This window comes from Podarcis bocagei (assembly GCF_964188305.1).
Source record: "Podarcis bocagei genome assembly, chromosome: 17".
Lineage (NCBI taxonomy): Eukaryota > Metazoa > Chordata > Lepidosauria > Squamata > Lacertidae > Podarcis > Podarcis bocagei.
The window spans coordinates 38988464-38995227 of record NC_138143.1 but is presented as its reverse complement, the minus strand read 5'-3'; the positions used below and the strand labels follow the sequence as shown (position 1 = coordinate 38995227).

The following is a 6764-nucleotide window of genomic DNA, read 5'->3' as shown; positions in this document are numbered from 1 at the left end:
ATACCCAAGACTTCGCTAAGCGTGACTGAGTTATTTTATTTTATTTTATTTTATTTTATTTTATTTTATTAAGAGTTTCCAAAACATTTTGCTGACGCGCTGGCAACAGCAGCTGTCGGTTTAACACTGTTGTGCGGCGATCTTGCAAGCGTGGAGGAAAAGCCAGTGGCAAAGAAACGCGGGTGTCGTGAATATGGGGGGGGGAGGGGGGGAGCCCCACTTCGATCAGGGCGCGAGCCGCCACCTGGGCCCAGAAAAGCAGCAGCCCGTCGCCATGGGAACGGAAGGTGTGCGTGCGTGCGCGCGCGCACACACGCGCGTGGGGAGGGAGGGGGCGGCGTGTGCGTTAAAGGTCCTCTCGCCCTCCGACGCTTCCCCCCCTCCCCTCTCACGTGGGCGTCGCCAGCCCCTGCCAGGCCCCGCCCCTTTCCCCCCTGCCGAAGGTTCCCTTTGCCCAGCTGGGTCTGAGGGACTTGGCCCGCCGACCGGCACCAGCCGCGCTGCTGCTGCTGCTGCTGCTGGTGGTGGTGGCGAGGCGGCGCGCGCTGGGTCCGTCCCGAGCGCGCATGCTCCGGGGCTCGCGGCGCCCCCGCTCGGGCGCGCTCGGCTCCGCTCGGCTATTTCCGCCTCTTTGTTGTACTAACTCCCGACCGGAATAATTCCCCCCCCCACCCCCATTCTAACCTTCTCCGGGTTCTGTTTATATATATATATATATAGATACACATATACACACGTCTGTCTCCATATCTGCATATATATATATATATATTAAAAATAAATTAAAATTAAATATCCCCCACCGGCGAGTGTGTCTGAGGGGAGCGGGCTCCCTCCCCCACCACCACCCCACCCGCGTGGCCGGCGCCGTCCTCGTTGCTGCTGCTGCTGCTGCCGCCGCTGCTTCCTCCTCCTCCTCCTCCTCTTCCTCCTTCTCCCCCCAGCCAGGTCAGTGTCTTCTCCCCCCTTCTCGCCTCCTTTCCCTGCCCGGAGTTACGGCGGAGGCCCCCGCCGAGGGCTGGCTGACTCCCTCACGCCTGTGGGCCAGAGGTGTTTTGGGGGGGCGGCCGTGAGGGGAGACCACCCCTCCCCCCCCGCGCCCTCACCCCCCCCCAAAACACGCCTCGCGTGCCGGGGCCGCCGCCGCCGCCCCCTGCTTCCCTCGACAGGAAGGGGGTTGTTATTGGGGAGGGGGGCAGGTGGGGAGGGGGGCAGGTGGATGTGCCAGAGGTGCGGAGGGCCAAAAGCTCCTGCTCCCTCCTCGCCACACACCTCTGGGGTTTTGTGGGTTTGGGGGTTTTTTTTTGGGGGGGTGACTATGTCAAGGAAGGTGTTGGTTTAAGTAAAAGGGAAAAGGAGAGGGAATTGGGGAGGTGGGTTTAAGAAAAGGGATTTGGGGAGGTGGGTTTGAAGGGTATGCGCGTCCTCAACTTTCTGCGACTGCAGCAAATGCCCTCCAGGGAGAGGGTGGTGGTGGTGGTATTCCTGATCCAGAGTTGGAGACTTTCTCCTTCTACCCCACTCCTGGTAATTATAGCCCTCCTCCCCACAAATCATAAGCTGGTTTTGAGAATAATAAGAAGTCTTCTTCCCCATGGTTGTTGTCTTTTTTGGGGTGACTATGTCAAGGAAGGTGTTGGTTTAAGTAAAAGGGAAAAGGAGAGGGAATTGGGGAGGTGGGTTTGAAGGGTAGGCGCGTCCTCAACTTTCTGCGACTGCAGCAAATGCCCTCCAGGGAAAGGGGGGTGATGGTGGTGGTCTTCCTGATCCAGAGTTGGAGACTTTCTCCTTCCACCCCACTCCTGGTAATTCTAGCCCTCCTCCCCACAAATCATAAGCTGGTTTGAAGAATAATAAGAAGTCTTCTTCCCCATGGCGATTTGCCTCCCCACCCACCTCTCTAGAAGTGGAAGGGGTCCTTAGATCGTTCAGAAATGTGTAACTCCCCCTTACACACACACTCTCTCTTTTAAAAGGATTTAAATACCTTGCATTGAAAAGCCACCATTGATTTTATCTGCTTTCTCAACCCACCTCCCCCCGCCCCCAAGTTGTGCCAAGGAGTAGTCTCTGCTTGTGTGGGTGACTAAGGGCTGGTTCACACCGGCGCCTTGCTTGTACTATGGTGGTTCCCATAGCCCAAGTTCAGTTTAAACTGGAAGGCTGCCACATGGGTTTGATGGTGTACAAAAGGAAAAGAAAAAGGGGGAAAGTGTGGTTTGCTGTGTTTTATTGGGGATTTCGCCCTGGCGCAATTTAAGGTTACTGCATAGTTGTGAGTCTCTCAAGTTGATCTGCAGAAGTCTGGGCTTGGTATCAGCAAGTAACTAACTTAAAGCTTGCCCACATCGGAGCAGCCTGGGCTCGCAAGGTGTTCATGGCCTCAGGTGTCTATATGAGTGTTATTTGTTGTAATGAAGTATTGTTTTTGTTTGTTTCTGAATTCTCCACTCCACTATTTGATACTTCTCAGAGTTCTTCTTGATTTTGCCATTAAGGAAGTTCATGTCCAGCAATTTAGCCAAATGTTCTCACATAGTAAATAGTTTTAAGACCTCCTTTGATGGAAGCAATAGGAGAGGTGATCAAATCCGTAGTTGAGATGAACTATCTATAGTGCTATTGATAACTAAAGAATTTTGTTTCAGAAATTATTTTGAGTGGCTCTGCTATTCTGGGATGGGTGCACTGTCAAAAAAAGTAGGAGATAATGTGTTAGTAAATGTGATGCAAACATGATTTACTTCAGGCTACTGTGTTGTGAACTTGAGATCTGTGCTTCTAGTGTTGGGGTGTAATTGAAGAAACACACTTTTGTGGCTTGAAGTTCAGTTTAACTTGGATTTGTTAAAATCACTTTATCATGTTGGAATTTCAGTTTTGTAAATGCTGTGGGAATGTGATTAGGATTTGGTGATAAATAGATACATCTTCATAACTAATTACAAGTGGGCTCTAGATTTTCATATGCTCCACATACATTGCCCTAAATCTTCCTGCAAGAATTGGTATTTCTAGTTTAAAATGCTTGCTATATTATTTAATAAATGCAATGGTGTGTGAAAATGTGTGCTTTAAAGGTAAAGCTACACTTTTAAATCTAGACTCCAAATGTATTTTTATACCCTTTTTCTAGCAGTGTTTAACTTTATATGTCTGCTTATCCTTGAAGTTATCCATATATATATTTCTCCTTGTTATCTGATTATATTTTCATAGTATCTTTCTATGCATTCCTACGGTCCTGGGACAGTGTCAGGGGGCTGAAGGATGGAATAGCTCTACCTGATGTCAGGTGGGGAGAGCAGATGTCTGAGACTCCTCTCTGATGCCCTGGCCCAACTGATGAGAGCTCTGACATGGAAAGGACCAAATAGGGGGGATTCTGGGAAGTTGCTGATATCCAAAAGATCCTAAGTCATCTTGGTCTCCTACTAAACCCCCAAACCCAGGGGAAAGCTAGATATGTTTATGAGTGTGTCTGAACCTCTCCCTCTCTTTGAAAACAGTGGGAGGGAAATGAAAAAGTCACATTTTAAAAAAGCTTGGAAGTGGATGGCATTCACTTCCACTCTGCCAGCAGAGCCTGGGGGGAGGGCATTGGATGATGCCGTTACAACATCTTTGGTCCCTGCTCTTTTGCTGAGCTTCAGCCTAAAACTGTAATTCAGGCTTTCTGTTACCCCTGATTCAGAAGCTCTGTTTTGCTTCTAACCTGTGATGACCTGTTTCACAAAGGTATTTACCGTGCGGAAGACATTACTGACACTTAAGAAGCTTTTTGCTAGGTCATAGCCAAACTTTACACCTAAGAGAGATCTTATTTAAATATACTGACAGCTGCTTCACATAGCAGAAGCTGGTATGTGTTAACTTTTGTACGTATCTGCTTCTTCTCCATAATGTTTGGGAACATTATGTGTATGATTTTTATCCATGCATACAGTGCAGAACCTGCGCCTCTTTCTGTAATGTCTTGCAAAGTGATCTTAAGGCTGCTAAAATTTATCAAGGGTAGAAATGGAGCTAACATATACTGCAGTGATGCCAGAAGTTGCCTTAGCCAAGAGTTTTCAAGTTTTCTACCATTTCAATGTCAACATGTCTACTAGGGAGCAACTGTTGGTTTGCAAAAGATTCTGGGGCGTGTCTGGTGTTAACAATCTGTTCTTCAAGAGCATTTGTTAGGGCTGTTGGGCTTCATCATAGTTCTCTGCAAAGAGAGAATACTTCTTAGCAGAGGGTTCTGTGTCTGCACGTTAGAGGGGAAGATTGGCAGTAGTGGGCAAGTTATTTATTTTAAGCAAACTGACCTGTCATTGCTGATCTTCTGATTAAAGAATCTCTGATAAGCCTATGAAACCATTGATTTAATCTATATACCTAGTACTAATAGCCTATTTGCGCTTGCTTTGTGATAGAAAAGATCAAAGTTCACTTTTGACCAATTTTACCCCAAATAGCCAAATCTTAGTGTGAAAATACTTTCAACTTAGCATTGCAAGTCTTTATGCTAACTTCATTTCCAGGTACCATTTATGTGCTGGCGCCTGCATTATACACCTTTAGGTGCCAGTCAAAAACGTTCCTCTTCTGCCAGGCCTTGGGCTGATAAACATCCAATACACTTTTAAATGTGTTGTGGGAAGGAGGATTATTGGTTTATTTTTGTTCTTGTTCTTATTATATATTTTTTATATTGTATTTTTTATGTTGTGAGCTGCCCTGAGATTTACGGATGAAGAGAGGTATACACATTTAATAAACAAACAAATAGTTGTTTGAAATAGAGCTGTTTGATATTAGCCATGGTAATCTGGCTTTGGAGTGGCAAGTGGCTCAGATAGATTTAATACAAAGAACTTCGTGTCTTCAACTAGTGAAATTAAAAGTGCAAGTCTCTAAAAGTGCACACCCATACATCGCATGCTTGAAAATGTGATTGTCATGCTGGTTTTTGTTACATTCAAGCACTTCAGTTCTGTGTAGCTGTGATTGGTGCAGAAAGTGGCTTGGACCGATGCAGCCTTAGTGACATCCATCCTAGGTGAGGGAAGTAGGGCAGGTCTGTCTTGTAACATTGCCTGTCAGCTGAACTCCCATTACAGCCAGTTACTATCATATTTCAGGCACTCAGGCTTATTCAGCTATAGCTGGCTCTGTGGTAGCCCCAAAGGCAGACAGGGGACTGTACAGGGGACTGTATGAATAAAATCTTCTGAATTTTATATGCAGCCCACCTCTGCTGTGGTCCAGATTCAACCACATTTCACCTGTGAAAGGCATTTGCATGAAGCTGTTGCATAGTGTCTTAAGCATGGGTAGGCAAACTAAGGCCCGGGGGCCAGATCCGGCCCAATCGCATTCTAAATCTGACCTGTGGACGGTCCAGGAATCAGCGTGTCTGTACATGAGTAGAATGTGTCCTTTTATTTAAAATGCATCTCTGGGTTATTTGTGGGGCATAGGAATTCGTTCATTTCCCCCCCAAATATAGTCCGGCCCCCCACAAGGTCTGAGGGACAGTGGACAGTGGACCAGCCCCCTGCTGAAAAAGTTTGCTGACCCCTGCTCTTAAGGAATGGTTGGTTAGTGCGTTGTTGTTAGGCTGCCCCTCTGCCGCAGTGTCTTGGATTGACCGACAGCAGCCAGTGGCCAAACTCCTTGGGTGTAAAGTCTTGCTGGTGCCACCAAATTCTACCTGATATTGAAGCTGCTTGCCAGAGCTCAGTTATTCATAGGACTGGACTGCAAGGCACTCCTTTTCTGTGAAGCAGGTTGGTTCACTTTGAGAATATTGTAACATTAAAATGAAAAGGCTTTTGGCTTGAATAGAAATATTGAAGAATGCCCTGTTGTTGTTTTTTTATAAAAATGATTGAAGGAAGAAATTAAGCATATTTATTCACTTTTCTACAGGGACGCGGGTGGCACTGTGGGTAAAACCTCAGCGCCTAGGATTTGCCGATCGCATGGTCGGCGGTTCGAATCCCCGCGGCGGGGTGAGCTCCCGTCGTTCGGTCCCTGCTCCTGCCCACCTAGCAGTTCGAAAGCACCCTTAAGTGCAAGTAGATAAATAGGTACCGCTTTATAGCGGGAAGGTAAACGGCGTTTCCGTGTGTTGCTCTGGTGCTGGCTCGCCAGAGCAGCTTCGTCACGCTGGCCACGTGACCCGGAAGTGTCTGCGGACAGCGCTGGCTCCCGGCCTTTAGAGTGAGATGAGCGCACAACCCTAGAGTCTGTCAAGACTGGCCCGTACGGGCAGGGGTACCTTTACCTTTATTCACTTTTCTCCCTCAAATTCTGAGTAAGACAGGTTTTCCAGCTATTACATGTAAAAAGTAAATTTAAAAATGAACCACTGTTTCCCATGTGCTCACAATACAAATACTTTTGTACATGTATATGAACACCCCATAGCAGAGCACCTCTCCTGGTAGAACATTTCCCTCCATGTCATATAACTTTCCCCATTCCAACAAGTGATCTTAGCACCACTTTCCTCAGCAATTCTCTGTTGATGGAATAATGTAAGCCATCAGCTGTATGAAGTGCTAAAACTTACTTCTGACTCGTGCCTTCATTCTTCAAATAAACTGAGAGAAAAGTAGAGTATAATTTCCCGCTCCCAGAACCAATCCCCAGACAGTTGCAACTTTTTCCTTTCTGATGTCCTTAATCCTATCATATTTTTTTTTTAAAAAAACCTGTCACTGCTTTGACAAGAATGAATGCTCCTCTCTTAGATATGTGGTTGAGCTGCT

The 6764-nt window shown here is 46.8% G+C and overlaps 1 protein-coding gene across 3 annotated transcripts in view; it reads left to right on the top strand.

The window, feature by feature from the left end:
* The first annotated feature begins 645 nt into the window (after nt 1-645).
* PCGF3 (polycomb group ring finger 3) overlaps nt 646-6764 on the top strand; it is a 52059-nt gene continuing 45940 nt past the window's right edge. For all 3 annotated transcript variants that reach the window (XM_081176925.1, XM_081176927.1, XM_081176928.1), the window contains exon 1: nt 646-948. The gene's annotated coding sequence lies outside the window, so the exon portion shown is untranslated. The remainder of the gene's footprint in view (nt 949-6764) is intronic.